This window comes from Coturnix japonica, chromosome 3 (genome assembly GCF_001577835.2).
Source record: "Coturnix japonica isolate 7356 chromosome 3, Coturnix japonica 2.1, whole genome shotgun sequence".
Taxonomy (NCBI): Eukaryota; Metazoa; Chordata; class Aves; order Galliformes; family Phasianidae; genus Coturnix; species Coturnix japonica.
Window position 1 is genome coordinate 77,309,652 of NC_029518.1, and position 20,414 is coordinate 77,330,065.

At 36.8% G+C, this 20,414-nt stretch overlaps 1 protein-coding gene and 1 pseudogene across 1 annotated transcript in view; one reads left to right on the forward strand and one right to left on the reverse strand.

Moving 5' to 3' along the window:
• Window positions 1-20,414, forward strand: part of EYS (eyes shut homolog) — a 771,550-nt gene that overhangs the window by 12,429 nt on the left and 738,707 nt on the right. The window lies entirely within an intron of this gene.
• On the reverse strand, window positions 13,923-16,617 carry LOC107312071 (annotated as a pseudogene).

Below are 20,414 nucleotides of genomic sequence, written 5' to 3' on the forward strand. Positions count from 1 at the left end.
GTTGACCAGCAGTTTCTGGGAGCCGGAAGGTTTTTTTAAAATCCATATTGTAAAGTTGACAGCTTACTTTGTAAACCTCACTGTTTTTGCATCTAAGGAGTCCTAAGATTACAATTATCTGATCTTTTGTGGCTTGCAATGTTTCCTGAACTTAGGAAAGACTCTATTGCATTCCTTGTAGCTTAGTAGGCTCTTGCACCTGGGAGTATGTGTGTTGTTGAGAGAGTCTAAACTATTATCTCACGTCTTCCTCTTAACATTTTTGATCTTTGTAATGATGGGGATGCTGTCAATGTTTTAGCTCCCAAACAGCAAGACTGGCGTAATGTCAAACATCTTCACTTCTAGACAGGTTTTAATAAGATGGCTTGGATTTCTGGTTCTGTTTTCCAGCTTTTAAGTGGAACTACCTGTGCCACATCAGATTTTTATGACTGTCAGTATGCATTAGCTTTCTCCAGGTAGATCGTGACCTTTAATTATGTACTTCTTTAAATCCAACTTGTGAATTTATTTTTTATGAAAGTAAAATATTATAAATTCTTTATTTACAGCCATTGTATTTTTGTTTTTATTTTTTAAATTTTAGTGAAATATCAGTAATTATTGATAATAGTATATTGCCAGTTACTTTTCCCTGTCTCTAACAGTCCTGCTCAGTTTTGTCAATCTGCATTATGGGAGCCTTTTTACATTTTTGAACATTTCTAAGCTAGCCCTTATGGTTCAACTTAGAATCAGAGAATCAAAGAATCCTTAGTGTTGGAAGGGACCTCTGAAGGCCACCTAGTCTAACTCCTTAACTCCTCTACAATGAGCAGGGACACCACAGCTAGATCAGGTTGCCAAGGACCTGATCCAGCCTCACCTTAAAAGCCCAGGTATGGGGCATCCACCACATTTCTAGGCAACCTGTTCCAGTGCCTCACCACCCTCAACTATAAAAGTTTTTTTCCTGTCCAACCTAAATCTACCCTCTTTGAGCTTGAAACCATTTCTCCTTCACCTTACACTTGAGAAAGTGTAGAAGAGAATTGGTACATCCATTGCAACTGAACCATGTTAGGTATTTAAACTGTAACAAAATGAAGATTTCTACTTTTTTTCTTATGTGCTTTTCTAATATTTTCTAACTATTATTTTGACCCTGTAGACCTCAATGAACAACAACATACTACTGTTAAAGAACTATGTAAAATGATTCAACTTTTTTTTTTTTTTTTTTCTCTGAGAACAGATAATTTATGTCCCATCACTTCATACATCATATTAGGATTGTTTTGGCTGCATGAAACATTTCAAAGTTACTATCACAGCTTTAATTGGCATTCACTTTTACACACAGTGCTCCACATGATTCTGGTTGAACTATTGTAAGTTTTAACATTTTTTATTCTTTTCACTAAAATATTTTAAATGGTATTTAAATAAGAAAATATTCTTCCAAAGATTCATTTATAAATACTTTCTATATTTTCTTAATTTCTTCTTGGCTAAGATTACTTTACTGAATATTTTAAAATGTTATATGGAAGACATTTTGCAAGGTAGCTAATGAAATCAACTGAAGTTACTAGAACATCCGTATGTCATTAACTGAACAATTTCTCAAGTAAAACTAGTTCATATTCTTTCTTCATTTAAATGTAATATTAAGTCTTTGCAGGACTATCATTATCATTATCAGTAATATCAAGAGGGAATTTTTCTTCTTAAATGCACAGTGCACCTTCTGAGTTTAAATTGGTGTGCTTCAGCCATAGAAAACATTGCATGGGAATTTTCTGCTCAAAATAGAAGCAAAAATATATATGCATATATGTTAATAAACAACCTGATTTATTATCATGCTACATCTCATTTACTTCATTTAGACTGTGATATAGGTCCATGTATAACTTTCATTTGGTTTTGACTCGTTATTCCAGTGAAAAACATTATGACACCTGATATGTCACATTACAATGCTGGAAAAAGGGCAAAAATTTTCCAAAGCCACTGTTGGACAGGAATGTCATCACACAAGAAATTAAAGAAGCCACATATGCTACAGTCACTACGTATATATTTGAGAGGGTGATCTCAAATATTTATTAGAAATAAAATTTATCTCATGATAGCTTTCACTATTAAACTATCCAAGAGGCAGAAGGCTTCTTGTGCTTTAAGACACATTCTAAGTCTATTTTCTGCAATGCCACAAGATTTTTTTTTTTTTGTAAAATTCAGTGAAGTTTTTTATATTTTTGTTTTATATATAAATTTGCTTTTTGATTGTATAGAAATTGCAGTATAAAACTTGCTTTAGAAAAGTTTTGCATGAATCAGTTTATGTACAGAATATGCATTTGTGTATTAGATATTCTACAAGAACGGGCATTTCACCTGGATGTTAATGACTTTTAATTAGCTAACCAGTAAAGATGTTGTTATCTCACTATATTTAAAAGTACGAAAATAAATAAATAAGTAAAACAGTCAGTAACCCTAGAGGGTGACAATGATTTGCACAACTCCTTTGTCATAGACGGGTTCATTACATATGTTGCTCTGAATGATAATGCCTTCCACGTATTTCCATAGAAACTACAACATATAACAACAGATAACAGTGCTTCATAGAGAAAATTTGCTCTATTTTTCTAATTAGACACCACCATCAGCTGCGATGAGCATACCATCCTCACAGAAATCTACACAAGTGTAAATAACCCACCACTTCACAGCTCCTAAGGTAGCTTTCTCGCTAAGAGATACCACCTACCTCCTCACTGTGCAAATGTATTAAAGGGTGATATTTTTATATTTATATATATATATATATATTTTATTTTTTTTTTTCACATGGAGGAATTCATTTCCACACCTGTGCTTCCTATGCACTTTCATGTCAGACGACATTTTGTCAGGCTGCCCCTCTGCTGTCATCTGTCACACAGTAGGAAAATATTAAGTTCAGGCTCTACTGTCATACCACCACTGTCAGACTCTGATGTCATGAGCCAACATAATAAAGTAAGAGGCATTACTTTTGGAGCACCCCTAGTAAATAATATCAAAGTAGGTGGCATAGATTTTGATATACAATTGCTGTAGATGCCATCATTTCAATATTTGCTTCATTCAGGCTCATACACCATTGCACTCTTAACATTCTTACCTTCTTGTCTACTTCTTGTGCCTTGAATTCAAACTCAAAAATACTATGGACTGATATGGAACATATATTGAATATTTGCAAAAGCTTGACGAACTTTCCTATTATGGAATTTTTAAGAATCTGTGAAATTTATGAGGCAAGCTCAGCTGGAGAGATGTGGTGTAGAAATTTCCTCTCTGCAACATGTTCAGATGTTCTTTCTGCCATGTAGAAAAAGATTCTGTCTCACATGAAGTGAAAATTTTGTCTTGGATCTCAGAGTCTGAGCTCAAAGGTACCACAGCTACAAAGGAAAGGTAATTTCCTTAAATACAGAATGAGGTATGCATATGAGATACTTTGAATTACAATAGTTTTTATGACAGTGATTGATTACAGTAATTAGACAGTATGGTTATTGGCATCATTCTGGAAATTAGAAAAAATTGTGAAAGTATGAGAATTCAATTATTATTTGCGTAAGTAGTAACATTTAAAAATACTAAGTATAGTTAGTGCACAAATTATAGATTGATCAATATGAATCATTTTTTTGTAAAAGTTTTTGCATAAATCACATCGATTTTTTTAGAATCAATTTTAAGAATTAAAATAAATAAATAAATCACAGACTTTTTTTTTTTAGTTGGAAGGTACTCTTAAAGGTCATCCAGTCCATTTCCCCTGCAAGGAACAGGAAAATCTATTGATAGATTATGTTGCTCACAGCCCCATCCAGCCTGACCTTTAATGTCTTCAGGGACGGTTCATCCTCTTATCTTGTCTGGGCAAACTGTTCCAGTGCTTCACTACCCATGTCATTTTCTTATATCCAATCTAAACCTGCCCTCCTTTAGTATGAAGCCATTTCCCCTTGTCATGTCACAATAGATCCTGCTAAAGAGTTTGCCCTTTCTTATAGGCCCCCTTTCAATACTAAGAAGTTAATATCAGGTCTTCCTGGAGCCTTGTTTTCTACAGGCTGAACAGCCCCATCTCTCCCAGCCTGTCCTTGTAGGGGGAACTTTCCACCCCTTACATAATTTTTGTTTCCCTCCTCTGTACATGCTTCAAGTGGTCTATGCAGGAGGACACCACATCTGGTTGCAGTTCTATAGGAAGTCTCACCAACATGGAACAAAGGGGCAGAATCACTTCCCTCAACCTGCTGACCATGGTTGTTTAGATGCAACCCACCTGGGTTGCAGGGCTGCTGTGGCACATTTCTGGCTCGTGTCCAGATTGCCATCCACCAGGACCCTCAAGTTCTTTTCTGCGGGTCTGTGCTCAATCCTTTTGTCCCTCATCTTGTATTGGTAGAGGAGGGTTGCCAAGACCCAGGTGCAAGACCTTGCACTAGGATTTGTTGAATATCATATGGCTCTCCTGGACTCACTGCTCAAGTGTGCCTCATCTCTCTAGATGACATTCTGTCCCTCAGTAGTATTAGCCTCACCATGCAGCTTGGTGTCATCTGCAAACTTCCTGAGGGTGCACTGCAATCCTCTATCTATGACACTGATGAAGATAGTAAGGAGCATTGGTTCCAGTACCCTGAGGGTCATACTGATCATCATTTACCTCAGTCCAGAGAGTGATCCACTCACCACTCCAGGTACAATCTTAGATTAAAGATCATATGGTTCTGATTTATTTGTATCAGAGTTTGCAGTGAAATTTAAATTATGATTCTTGATATTATGAAGTTGGAATTATAGGTAGTTCTTCAAAAAGCATCTGCCTCGTAGGAAGGCAGGAGAGGTAACTTACCAAGTCATCATTATTTTCACCAGCTACAGAGTGTCTTAATCTATACACTGCCTCTTTCCTTACTGTCATTAACTGACACAGAGTCAAAAAACTTCTGTCAAATTGTTCTTGCCCTCCTTTTAAATGAGTAATCATTAAGTTGAAATTAGGGCTGGTCAAATTAGGTCTTTGTTCAAATGACCACCCACTCACGAGATCTTTGTATCAAGACCTATCTTTTGTTTGCATTTTGTATAGTATGCTTGCACTTTTGTTAATAACTGGAAGTTTCAAGTCACTATTGAGATGAAAATAACCAGCATTAATTTTCCTGGAAGTGGTGACCTGCCTACATAAGAAAGGATCATTAAAGTACTTTGGACATTGTAAAATGGAAAGTTTACAGTTTGAGCACAGTCTCTTAAGAATTCAGGACAACGGGAAGAAAAACAACACTTACTGTTAGCGCAATGTCCATAGACTCTAATAAGAGAAGAAATGTTTAATGATCTTTTATCCAAGAAGTGGCCTCCACACTCTGTTTTAAACTACCTGGAATGAGCTTGATTTGAGCAGGAATTTTAATGGTGTCTTCTATTACATTGAGGATATTCTTGTTTCAAGGACTAAAGATCCAGAAGCTCTCAAGAAAAATTGCTGTATATAACAGAATAAGTCTATTTTTATCTCAGAAAGTAGAATTTACTTTAAATATGAGACAAATTGATTCTCTAGAAGCTATGTCTGCTAAATATACTGTATTCATAATGTCTGTTAATTAAAAAGCATTCAATTTGCGTAAAAATAGAAATGGAAAAGAACTCTAATGACTACTCATTTAGGGGAAAAAATAGCTTTGTACTACATTTTTTTTTTTTTACTTCTGGTTCACACTGGACTACCATGGTCTGTAGTCATCTATAGATTTTATTTTTCAAACTTATGAGTTCTTAGTATAAAGTACTTAGCATCTTCGTAGCACAAATACTTAGACTTTCAGGCATGTTGCTAAATGTTAACAAACACAGAGAGGATCTCTTCTGTTATTTACATTTCCAGAGATTTTGATTGTCAAAAACAATTGACTAATTGTTTTTCTTTCATGATGTTGGGGTTCATTTTCACATAGATCAAACTTCCGAATGGGTAGAAATGACATGTAACATCAGTATGTTACATGCAGCACTGTGTGATTTCACTGTGAAGAATCACTATCTATTGATAATGATAATCAATATATAACCATTCACTTACCACCAATATTTCCCATTAAATCATGGTCCTCAGTACATCTAAGCATTTCTTGAACACCTGCAGGGACATCAACTCTACTGCCTTCACAGGCAGTCTGTTCCAGTGCCTGACCACTCTTTCTGAGAAGTATTTCTAAACATCCAACCTGAATCTCTCCTTGCACAACTTGAGGCCATTCCCTCTAGTCCTATTGCTAGTTACATGGGAGAAGAAGCTAACTCCCACCTCACCACAACCTCCCTTCAGGTAGTTATAGAGAGTAATAAACTCCCCCCAGGCCTCTTCTTCTCCAGACTGAACAAGCCCAGCTCCCTCAGTCACTCCTCATAAGACTTGGGCTACAGACCCCCCCCCACTTCAGTGCCCTTTTCTGGACACACTCCAGGGCCTCAGTGTCTTTCTTGTAGTGACGGACCCAAAACCGAACACAGTACTTGAGGTGCATCCTCACCAGGACTGAGTACAGAAGGATAGTCACCTCCCCACTCCTGCTGGCAGCACTATGTCTGACATAAGCCAGGATGTCACTGCCCTTCTTGTCCATCTGCCCTCACTGCTGGCTCATGTTCAATCAAGTGCTGATCAACACCCCAACATCTGTTTCTCCTACAGAGTATTTGAGTCACTCTTCTGCAAGCTTGTAGTATTGCCTATGGTTGCTGTGGCTTAAGTGCAGGACCTAGCACTTGGTCTTGTTGAACTTTATCCCATTGGTCTCAGCACAACTATCCAGTCTGTTCAGATCTCTGTAGGGTTCTTCACACTACCAGGCAGGTTGACATGTCCTCCCAACTTGATATCTGCTGTCTTACTGAGGGTGTATTCAACGCCCTCGTCATCAACAAAGATGTTTAACAGAACAGGCCCCAGTAACAACCCCTGGGGAACACCACTCTTAGTTTATTGTTGGCAGGATTTAACTCCATTCACCACCATTCTCTGGGTGGCCAATTTCGACAGTGTTGAAGGCTTTGCTGAAGTCTATCTAGACTACATCAACAGCTTTTCCCTCATCCAGATGGGTCACTCCATAGAATGGCCTGGGTTGAAAAGGACCACAATGATTATTTAGTTTCAACCCACCTGCCAAGGACAGGGCCTCCAACCAATAGACTAGGCTGCCCAGAGCCACATCCAGCCTGGCTTTGAATGTCTCCAGAGATGGGGCATCCACAACTTCCTTGGAAAACCTGTTCCTTTTTGTCACCACCCGCCGTGAAAAACTTCCTCCTAATATTTAACCTACACCTCCTCTGTCTCAGTTTAAGTTAAAACTCCTCCATCACAGAAGGAGGTAAAGCAGGACCTGCCTCTCATCTACAGACAGACTATAACACAAAATCATGTAATTGTTTCACGTATATGTCCATACAAAGAAAAAGTTTAAGAAATAGCTTTACTGTTGAAGCAGTTCTTGAAGAAAGCATTTCGTACTTTGTGTATTTGTAATACTGATCAGGCTACCCCACCAAACTTACCAAAGAAACACCAAATTCAAGGTGCTTTTTCAAATCATTTTGCCATTGTTTCCAGAAAACTGTACTGCTGTAAAAGAAGAACTGAAGTTATAATAGTTTCTGATAATCTGCAAAAGAATTTTAATAATTACAGAATAAATACAATTACAATTATTCAGTGTGTTTTCAACAGATCAGTATATATAACAGAATTGAGGTGGTAATAGTAGACAAAGATTATTTGGGGTTATTAGTTAACATTGTTTTACCTTATAAATGCAATATTCTCACATATATTATTGATACAATACACTAACCTTAAGAATTCAAAAAGCTGTTACAAAGAAGGTAACCACCATTATTTCCCTTCTGAAAATAATGGTGGCAATTGAAGTCTGTTCATTTTTGGAACTGAAATAACATAATTCAAGGTCTTAAAATTAGATGAAATGAGATTAAAGGAGACAATAGACAAAATAAATGCAATGCTTTCAGTTTATTAGAAGTGACAGAGAAATAAACAACCACTTCTTGTGAATAATCTAGGGACCTGTTAGAAAGGTTTAGTACATGGAATGCATTTTCTGCTACTACTTCATTGATAAATAGACCTGTCATTTATTGTCAGTTATACTTGCATTTATCTAAAGCACTCAGAAGAAAAACATACAAAGTTTCAAATGTGTCTGAAAAATTTTACTGCCAACATGTAGAATATTGCTTTTGAAGTTCTCAACAATTTTTAATATCCATGTTTATTTTAGCACTTGGCAGTGCTAAATAAACAAAGATCAGTGCATTAATAAATTAGCATTGTAAAGTTGATGACCTCAAGGAAGTGAGATAATACATTAACATCTTTACAGGAACAGGTAAAGATATAGTGACGTGTTGAGTGGCGTAGGGTTTTTTTTGTTGTTGTTGTTGTTTTTTTCTATTTTTTGTTCTGAAGTCTTTTTACTGTTACTGCTAGATTTTTTTATTTTATTTTTTTTTAACAATTTAATTTCTATTCTTACAATAAAAAGCTTAGATCAGGAAAACAAAACAAAACAAAATACTGCATTATGAAAAAATGAGATTTGGAAGATCATAACTTATTTAAACTCTCCCATATAATGAATTCATGCCAGTAACTATTTTATAATAGTTCTAACAGTGTTAAATAAATAAAAACAGTATAATAGTTATAATCAGTATTAAACAGAATTATAGAATTTACTTCAAGTCATTTGATATAATCAGATAATGTTTTGTTATATTCATTTTTATAACAAATTTATTACTCATAAAATATTCAATTCAATAAAGTATTTGCTAAAATTCATGTAACAAACACTGCATACTAGCATGGCATCCTTATATCTTGTTAATTATAAGCAGAGAACTTTTGACAGAAGTGAAGCACACTCTGAAATCATGCCCTAGTTATATGTTTTCTTTGCACATATTGAAGGTATAAGATTTCCAAGTGTCCTAAATATAGGAACCAGTTTACATTAATGCAAACAAAAAATATATTGAAATTACTGAAAATCTTTTTCATTTTGTCATAACAAATTTCAATATTTTAAAGTAGTGAAATTTCTTCAGTATTTCGATTCTTATTATTTAGCTCACAAACATAAAGTTTCTAATGTAATTTGAAGCTTTAGTAGAGACCTGTCTGTAATCACAAGGGAGACAAAGGTGATATCAGGTAATACTTATTTATCTTACATACTTATTTGTATGTATCAACTTATATTTGGTACTGCTGTGATTAAAACTTGAACATAGGAAGTTCTGCGAAAACATGCAGAAGAACTTCTTTACAGTAAGGTGATGGAGAACTGGAACAGGCTGCCCAGAGAGTTTGTGGAGTCTCCTTCTATGGAGACACTCAATACCTGTCTGGAAACCTAACTGCGTGACCTGCTGCCACGTATCTGCTTTAGCAGGAGGGTTGGACTTGATGATCTGTTGAGGTCCCTTCCAAACCTTATAGTTCTGTGGTTCTGTGATTAAAAACATGAAGGTACTGTGCAATTGAATTTATTAAATGTTTTTTTTTTTTGTTTTTGTTTTTTAATACTGTAGTATCTGAACAACCACCACCAAGAGATATTTGATTGAAAAATGCCTATTTTTGAAACACTGTTCTTATTTTTATGTTAATAAGTGAATTCAAGATCACTGAATAGCTTTCTATTGTTTTCTCTCTTTTTTATTTTTTAAATTTTTTTTTATTTTCCTTTAACTGTCATCATCATCCAGATGATGAAATAAAAGCTCAAAGAAAGCATTTCCTATCTTAAGTGTTCCTGTGTTAACTGCACTGTTGTTGGTGGTGAAAGGACAGATAAATACACTCTTTATATGTGAATCTCAGGGGTTTCATTCATAAAAATTAAGTTTTTAACTTAGAACAAATTCTTTCTGTGCAATGACTGTTTTTGTCAATAATGTTTTAAAGATCATTTCTAAGCTGTAGCAAGGGATTTAGCTTGGTTAGCTTTTGTAATTAAAAAAGGCTACTTCACTTCAAGAAACTTTTAACCATTTCCATGGTAGTTCTTCTTCTTCAGGAAGCTCTGTAATCTAGGAGTACAATACTGAGTCTAATAGACAAAAAATCAGTTGACTGAGGCATTAGACTCCTTCCGGAATCTAGTTACCAAAACTTTTAGTTACAAATCTTATTTTTGGTTCAGCGCTACTTGTGTCCATATAAACTAATGCAGAATACAAACAATTTATAGTCATATGGCATTTGTGACTTAGTAATCAAAATAATGTTTAAGCAGCAGCAGCCTGAAAGAGAAGTAGAGAAATACATTTGCAATCAAAATAATTCTTTATTATATCATTCTTTTATGATATACTGCATTCGATTCTACAAATAATCTATGATAAAAGAACGCTACAGAAATTTCTTGGACTGTTTCACAGACTGCATGGTAACTATCTATATCCACATCAGTGTATTTATATGGGAGCAGGTAGATTCAGTAATGTAATCTTTAAGGTGAAATTTTTCTGAACTTCTTCTGTCTAATTGCATCAAAAGACTTTCATGTTGATGGGAAAAAAAAGAAAGGTATCCAGTCCTGCTCTACAGTTAGTGTTGTTCCTCTGTCATTAGTAGAATCAAAGAATCATAGAATCACGAGGTTGGTAAGGATCTACAAGACCATCCAGTCCAATCATCCTCCCATTACCATTGCTGCCACAAGCCACTAAACCATATCTCCTAGCTGCTCCTGTAGAAGGTATACCGGTCTAGGTCACAGGAAGCCAGTTTCCCCAGGAGAATACCATGAGAGACAGCAACAAAGGCTGTTGATGAAGTCTAGGTAGACTGCATCAACAACCTTTCTCTCATCTACCAGTCTGGTCACCCAATCGTAGAAGGAGATGAGGTTGGTCAAAAATGATCTGCCTTTCATGATCCTGTGCTAGCTTAGCCTTATCCCCTGAATGTCACACACATGCTGTGTGACCTCACCCAGGATGATTTGTTCCATAACTTTCCCTGGTACTGAGGAAAGGCTGACAGGTCTGCAGTTCCCTTGATTCTCCTTACAGACAGTCTTGTGGATGGGAGTCACACTGGCAAGCCTCCAAGCCGCTGGGACATCTCCAAATAACCAGGAATGCTGCTAGATTGCAGAGTGGCTTGGCAATCAACTCTTCCAGCTCCCACAGCACCCCAGGGTGGAGCCCATCCAGTCCCATGGATTTGTATCTATCTTTTTTTTAATTTTTTTTTTTTAATTTTTATTTTTATTTTTTTCCCCTCCCAAATCATTCTATCCCTTATACAGTAAGATATGGCTTGCAGTAAGTACATGGAAACATAGCTCCTGGGTGTTTGAAAAGCAAATTTTACATTACTGCAGTGATCATAGCTCTATTACCAATCTAAAAACCTATTAAAATTCATTTTAAAACACGTGGGTTTTCCTTTATACTGATTAATGTTTGTCTTTCTTTCTTGTAGCTGATAACCATATTTATACTAGAATACTGTTTAGAACCATTTTTCAAATTTCTGGCCCAATACAGATGGTATATACCCGTCTACTGTTGTGCCAGTATTGACTTGTGGATGAAACAAAACATTTTTCTCTGTTAATATTCTGGTTCTGTCTTGTAAAGAGGCATTCTACTGGTTCTCTCTCTTTTTGGGATGGGGAAGAGAAAATCAGGGTGATGGGGAAGGGAAAGTAGGCGATAGAAAAAGGTAGAAAAGAGCAAGAATTACGTTAAAGCGGGGAATAGTCACCTCCTGGATGCAGCAGCGTCCTGTAGCACGTTGTTAACGTTGGTCCGGGGCAAAATAAGCGTAGGGGAGAGCAGCAACAGAGTAGCAGGCTGCCGCAGCAGATCGATGAATCGCAGAAAAGATGGTCAGAGTACCGTGGTCTCTAGAAGCAGAGTCTCGGGCAGCGAGGTCCCTCGGAGCAGAGTCTCGAGCGGCAATCCCAGAAGAGATAATAGGCAGCAGTAGGACAACGGTGGAGGAATCTGAGATCGGATACCTAGATGCCCAAAAAGGTTCTTCAGCATGCAGCCATCTTCTTCAGCATGCAGGCGCTCGCGTAGAGAGGCATCTGGTGTCAGAAAACCTCTCCCAAAATTCGGGGTTTGTCCGTGCCCTTTTTATCCTTCTTTCCGACGCTTCGAGGACATTTCGGGATGGCTCGGGTAAGAGTCTTGTGACTTCCTCAGAGCTGTCAATCTTCCTTGAGATGGGCCAACAGGAAAGACCACTTAAGGGCCATTAGTCCTCAGGGATGGCATCTTCCTTGAGATAGGCCAACACAAAAAGACCACTCAAGGGCCATTGATCAGTATCTTATCTCCCTTTCGTAGCTCCCGGACTTGTCCATCTCCTGCGTGTCTCCATTTCACGCAAACTTTGAGACAGTATGTAAAAAAGCATGGCTTCTTACACCACCCCGTGACTCAAAGTTTGCTTAAAAAATAGGCCACTGGTGATCCAGGATGGCGAGAAAAAGATAGCAAGCATGAGGAAAAAAGGAGAGGGATGGGGAATCAATATGTTTCATGCAATCATTACAAAGGATTTCTTGATCACTTGAGGATGTTACAAAATACATGGACAATACAACACATTGGATAAGTTCAATGAAACATGGTATCACACACAGAACAAACATGAAAGTTGAGACAACACAATAGATAAAATAAGATGCATTTTACACACAGTCCACCTGGAAGCCAGGAAAAAAGGTCAAGGTCTGGACTTTTCCAAGTTTGGACAGGAACACGTATACCATCAGCAATTAGTTTAACTTTACCATTATAAATCTTTAGACAACAGGTGGAATCATTTAATTTGACACAGGCATCTCCCAGTGATTCTTCAGGAGGGGTTGACACAAATATTACATAATGAATAAAAGATAGAAATTGAGAAAAAACAACCATACATTGAAAACAACCATACATTTAACAATGACCAATAGTAAAAAATAAACAAGTAAAACAATAGGGATATTTGTGTCAGGAGAACTTTCCACTTGAGCATTTCCAAAACAGTTCAATTGCTGAGAGATATATACTAGTCTGGCAAGTCTAAGAACTGTTATAGTCACAACATAGTGTAGGATACCCCAGAATTTAAATCGTAGGGAGTAATCCCAGAAACATACACATTTCTTATCAAAAACGAAGACACTTTCCAACAACAGTGTTTTGAATGGAACTCCTGTACTGATGAGACACTGGAAAGCATCAGTGCAAAGTGTTTTATGATAAATTTCACTTTAGTGACCACATCTAACAGATATATTATAGGTCCCATTGCTCATTTCCCAATTCATTAGGAATTTGGAAACACCATGGAGTTACATGCAAATCACCATCAAGTTTGACCAAAAGAGGTGAAAGAAGGGGTCAAAAGAAATGATTATCACTGTGCAAAGAGTACAAGAAAGCCAGGATAACCTGAAAAAAAAAAAAAACTTGGAACCCAATTGTGAAGTTTAAACAGATCCAAAGACTGATACCAATCACAACTCATAAGTACAGCAAACAAAACATAATACTATTGCAACCAAAATATGAAATAAAGAGGTATATCAGTATTCTAGCATGATCACATCTTCAATTTTTCTGTCACAAAACACAAATGGTTAAAATCAGCTACAAGCCATTCTGTTCCGTGAAGGTCCTGCGGGGATCTTCTGTAAAAGAAAACAAGACAACTCGCCCTTTGGGGCTTTGTTAATACAATTATCTTCTCCTTTTAGTCGTGAGCCTCCTAACAAACATCCATCCTTCACCCCCCCGCTCACTTGAAGAGGGTGAAGGAATCAGTTTCCCGACTGCTCAGGTAATTCTTTGTTACTGCAGGGGGGAGCACTAGGAACCAGATTTTCAGGTTTAGCTGGCCAACCAGTCACCAGCCTCTCAAGCCTGTCTGTTGCTAGTCCATTCATTATTTCTCGAGGAATACCCTTTTTCCAGCCCAAAGTCCATAGTCCATGACGTTTATGATCAATGTTTCGCCTACCAGTTCTTTCTGAGGCTAGAGCCTTTTCTATTCTATTAAATTTTGGGCTAGGTGGCCTGAGAGCAAGGGTGGTTGCTGCGAGCCTTACTCCCCTTGGCTCAATTCTGCTGGTGGATGAAGCCACCGGTCCATACTTCCTACCATAATTAATCAATTCTTGGGCAACCTCTCCCCATGTCCATACCTTATACCCTGATTGCAAATGGCCTGAGGTGCCAGTTCTTTCTAATGCTGGCCGAGTTCTTTCTCCCTGAGGCATAGCTTGTATTTTTCCCTGCAGTTGTATGCCTATAGGTTTCAGCGATTCTGGAAGCCCCCTGATTAAAGGAGTCATCCGTTCGGGATCAAACAGGCATCAGCATAGGTGATCATAAATGTGGGTGCAGCTTTCTATCATACATCATTTGGAGACAAGCGGCCTTTTGGACACTTTCAACCAATTGGTCAACTGTCCCATTAATGGCAAGAGGGTCTCCCCTTTCTAAAGGGTTGAGACCACCAGCCCAGTAAGCAGCCCTCTGTGTTAGGGACCAGGGAGCACGGTTATCACCAGTAGTCAAAAATACTCCTGGCCCCAATAACCCTCAGCCTCCTTTTCGGTTAACTATTTGGTCTCCACCAGTTAAGCTGACTCTCCATACATATTCTGTTTTCTGATTCCTTTGGAGAACGGCTAAAATCTTTTTTCAGTTTTGCTAATTCAGTGGCAGAAAAGGGAATTTCTTTAACATTCATTTGAGGATCCAGGTTCCTCTCCATTATCAAAGGTATATTCTGTTTTTATTAAGAGGGCGCAGAGGGGCTATTGGGGTTTCAAACTTTTCTTTCGCTTTTTTAGTTCTTCCTGAGGATACTTTTTTCTTGTGGTGAACCATGAATATCAGTGTCCACCCGTATCTTTATATGTTAAAATTTCCTAAAAGGCCATTTGTAACAAGCCGCGAATTATGTCTCTCTCTTTCATTGTACTTCTAAGATAATTTGGTTTTGCAAGCTCACACGAGTTCCTGGGTTGCTTTAACGTGCTGTTCTAAACGAATGTATAGTCAATGGTTTCTGTCTCAAACTGCTGGTCTGGGAACTCTCCCCAACGGCTGTTTAAAGCAGCACCGAGTACCTGACAAATGAAATGATTTGCCTTCCCGGCTCGAGTACGAGTCCATGTTGTAAAACCAAATGCGGTCAGAAACAGCCCTGCAAATTATGCAATTTGTCCACGTGCCCACGTCATCCCTGTGACGATGGCCCGAGACGCGGCCTTTTCAAGGATATCAACACAACATATTTCACCTTCATATCAGATGTAATTGTTGACTCACAAACAAATAAAAATCTAACAGGCAAGAAAATCTACTGCTGAGGAGAGGAGGCGATTCCTTATCTCCTCAGAGAGGCAAACCCACTTAACAAAACTGAACAACTGCTCAAAACACTCCTTTACACAAAAGACCAAATGACTGCAATCCAACCTTTCCAAAGAAAGTGTAAACACCTCAATCGGTCCTGGCCTGTTCTGGCAAGCCACAAACGAAAACAGTCAACCTCCAAGCCAAAAAAAAGTTTAGAAATAACTTCTAAGTTCTCTCAAAAGTAATAAAACCTTCTGGAGAAGCACAACCACTTCCACACAAGAGGCCTCAGCACGACAAAACTTTAAAACCAACAGGTAGTCACAAGTACTAAACATTGCGAATACCAGACCACAATGTTCAAAAATAGTCCTTCCCAGGGAGGCACACAACGTGTAAAACAAAAGCAAACAGTACAAAATTAATTCACTCGGTCCCCGAGAGGTATACACCTAACGAAAGAAAGTTTGCAGAATATGGAGCGGTCTTCCTGGAGAGGTGCACACGTCAAATTAAGTTATCACAATCGCTCCTTGCAACTCCAGGAGAAACAGACAGAAAAGTTTTAGAGAAACTGGAAGGATAACACTCTCAACGAGGTATCCTGCCGACTACGCCATAAAAAGTCTCGCTCGCAATTAGGAGTGAGGCAAAGGTTCTTTTAATAATGTTATGCCCGCGGTGAGATTAAGAAGAAGAGCATTCAAAGTTTGATCCGACCAGTTTATTGGAAATAATAGACACTTGAGGGGATTGGGAAGGGAAAGAAAAATCAGGGTGGATGGGGAAGGGAAAGTAGGCGATAGAAAAAAGGTAGAAAAGAGCAAGAATTACGTTAAAGCGGGGAATAGTCACCTCCTGGATGCAGCAGCGTCCGTAGCACGTTGTTAAGTTGGTCCGTGGCAAAATAAGCCGTAAGGGGAGAGCAGCAACAGAGTAGCAGGCGGCAAGCAGCAGATCGATGAATCGCAGAAAAGATGTCAGAGTACCGTGGTCTCTAAGAAGCAGAGTCTCGGAGCGAGGTCCCTCGGAGCAGAGTCTCGAGCGCAATCCCAGAAGAGAAATAGGCAGCGTAGGACCACCGGTGGAGGAATCTGAGATCGGATACCTAGATGCCCAAAAAAGGTTCTTCAGCATGCAGCCCATCTTCTTCAGCATGCAGGCGCTGCGCGTAGAGAGGCATCTGTGTCAGAAAACCCTCCCAAAATTCAGGGTTTGTCCGTCCTTTTTATCCTTCCTTTCCAGCCTTCGAGAATTTCGGGAATGGCTCGGGTAAGCAGTCTTGTGACTTCCTCAGAGCTTGTCCCAATCTTCCTTGAGATGGGCCAACAGGAAAGAACCATCTTAAGAGGCCATTAGTCCCTGCAGGGATGGCCCATCTTCCTTGAGATAGGCCAACACAAAAAGACCACTCAAGGGCCATTGATCAGTATCTTATCTCCCTTTCGTAGCTCCCGGACTTGTCCATCTCCTGCGTGTCTCCATTTCAGCAAACTTTGAGACAGTAATGTAAAAAGCATGGCTTCTTACAACAGCTTATTGATCAGGATCAATTTAAGCCTCACTCAAATATGTAGAATTAAATGAAGTTAGCATAAAACTTCCTTATAATAGTATACCACTTTTATATAATCATAGATTCATAGAATGGCTTGGGTTGGAAAGAATTTTGATACCCACAATTTCATTAAAATAAAAAGTTCTGTTTCTTGCCTTTGAACATTGTCTAATGTTACCAAAGCTCTACAAAAAACTCATTTCATGAGTGACTCAGTCTATCTGCTCAAATTCAAAGCAAAATCAGCTCCACTGTTAAAGCTTTTTTTTTTTTTTTTATGAAGACATTGAAAGTGTAGGATTGGTTCAGTTCCTTTCATTTTTATCTGTTTTATGCATCATGCTTATATATTTTCAGTGAAACAGCTTCTGATAATTTGAGATAACAGTGTTAAAATAATAAAATGCTTTCATTTATTTCAAGGTTAAAAACATTTTGATGTTATACTTTCAATTCTAGAAAAAAATATATCAGTTGCTTTCTCTTGTCATCCATATTATACTGTAAAAGTCAAAATGTCATAAGCATATGGAATGTCAGGCAATTAAATTGCAGCATAATACTTGTGATTTTGACAAGATTTTAATGGTCTTTGCATCTGCTACACATTAGAAAATGAGTGTAATAATTGATTTTCTTTTGACTCCTTGCAAAACTTAGAATAGTTCAAAAGATCTTACATCAACATTGTACTCTTAACCGATAGATTTAACTTGGCAAAGAATGTTGCTATCTTTATGATGAAACTTTGTAGTTATGAAGAAAACTGAACTCATTGATTGACACTGAGTTGAATTAGGGAATATTTTCAGTACCTTCTAAAAAGGAAAGATAACTTTAAAAGAGTTTACTGCTTTAGTTTTCATATATTTCATTATCACACAAATGTAGGTCTAATTACGTAGGTTTTTATATTGGACAGTTAACTTAAAATCTGATTTTTATTTTTCCCTGAGGGAAATGTATTCCCTCAAATATTTCTAACTTTTATCGAGACAAAAAATGCATGGATTTCACCCACTTCTACCAAAGGTATTAGATACCCATTAGGCACCTACTTCCTCCTATGAAGTTGTCTGAAATTAGACTCTAGATATTGATTCATTATGTGTTTTTCTCTACGTTAGAAAGCACCCCAAAACTATGATTAAATCCAAAATGTATCCTCTTGAAATATATTGCCATTTAAGTGTCTTGATACATTTTCTTTGGTGCACAACTTTGTATACACTCTTTCTTCATACTTTCTTAAGTCTTTCCCAGTTTCAGTTTATGAATGCATTAGGTGTAGATACATTCTTCATTTTATAAGAATACATAACACTCACTCCGCATGTAACTTAAATCCAGTTGAGATTAGAACAAAAACAAAGACAGGAAAAGAAAAAAGCTAAGGGAAAAATAATAACAAACAAACAAACAACAACAACAACAACAACAAAAAACAGTCTCCGTCACCAGAATTTTATTTTTGTGTACATTTATTCAGCTTCTTTTGAGCAACAGAAAATGGAATCAACTTTCATAAAGTGTGTTAACATGCTATTACTAGTAAGATCATAAAAACTGATTTCTTAATTGTTACATGCTGTTACCTAGTTTAGCAGAAGCTTCATCTTCCACACCATTCATTTTATCATTTAATTTATAGTAGCATAATTCCATTTAAAGTCAGGTTATGGAATATTACCGTAGAAAGTAATTTTATGAATACAATTTTTTAGTTTATGGATTGAATGGAGAGCATACTATATTAATTCCATAGAGAATAAAATCTTGCTTTATCCTGTAACATGCACATATCAACAGAAATAGAATCTTCAACACAATGCTGTGTAAACCTACAAATGATCTCATCTGGAAGGCAGAAGAACTGGGTGTCATGGCAATCACTCATCAAGAAAGGTGAGCAGGTAAAGAGAAGCAGATAACAAATTTTCCCTTTTGAAAAGTAAATAACACATTGTCATGGTGGAAATATATTTTTAACTTGGGAGGAAAATAATGCACACTGTAGCACTGATAGGTGTGCTAGTTCAAATGATTGTTGTACCCAACTCTAATGATTTCAGAAAAGTTGGGGAAAAAAAGCTATTTTGTTTTGGAAATAGAGTCCAGAGCCTGAGATCTTCTCTTCATGGTTATAGTATATCAGTCCTGATGGTGTGACAGTAGGTCAGGATAAGGAACTAATAGTGTATTGATTTTGCTTTGTACAAATCCTATCTATTTTCTCAAATGTTTAAGGAGACACGTATAGGTCACTGATATGAGCAGAGGCTGATATTGCTATTCTTGTGTAAAACTGGGTAAAAATCTGGCTGAGGCTTATGTTTAAGTGAGTTTACTGGTATTTTCTTTAACTATTGTTTTCTCATTTAAAATTCTGAAGCTATACTCCCACATATGTTTTAAGCATTGAAACAACAATTTTATAATGGGAAATAAATGAAAATAAAATTAAGCCAAATATCTAAAGAATACTCTGAGCCTATATGATTGATTAAAATCAATCTGTTATGTAACACACCTGTATTTAATTTGTTTCAGATCTTCAGCTGATATAATTATGCACGGCTAGGGATATAATGTTTTATTTTATCATATTTCAACTATTTATGCAAGAAATATGTTGATCCTATAAATATAGCAAATGCTACATTCTTAATTGTACACAGACTAATCATCAGGTACACTGTAGAAAAAGACTATAAGTACTTCCAGCACTTCAGTTGTTTATAAGAAGACAGATGGTTAATGTAGACTCTTTCTAGAGTTAACAGGAGTTAAAAGAATTTCTTATAGATTACTCCATTCTTGAATCACGCTTTCTGTCATTTCTTTCTGCCTCTGATCTCCTGATTTGGATAGGAAATTCAATGAATTAGACCTTAACTAAGAATTTGTCACTAAGAGCAGTTTTTTGGTTTTTTGTTTGTTTGTTTGTGTGTTTCTTTCCCAAAATGAAGTAACAATTGTGGAAGAAGACATTGGTGAATGTGTTCCATGGGATGTTTATAACCGAACTATTCAATGTTACTATAATAATAATAATAATAATAATAATAATAATAATAATAATAATAATAATAATAATAATAACAACAACAAAAACAATAATAATAATAACTTTATGTATAGAGAGTAGCATTCCTAAAAGAAAAAGTGATAAGGCTGGCATATGTCTTCAGTAATGGATAGATAAGACTGGATATTTTGAAACAGAATTCATAGGTATTGTCAGGGAAACAGAAAATTCAACAAAGGGTATAAAATACAAGTTAGCTTGTTTAACATAATAAAAAAAAAGGCAAAAAAATGAATATGACTGATGAATGGAATACATAACAGATTAAATATGTAAGGAAATCACCTTGTGTCCTTT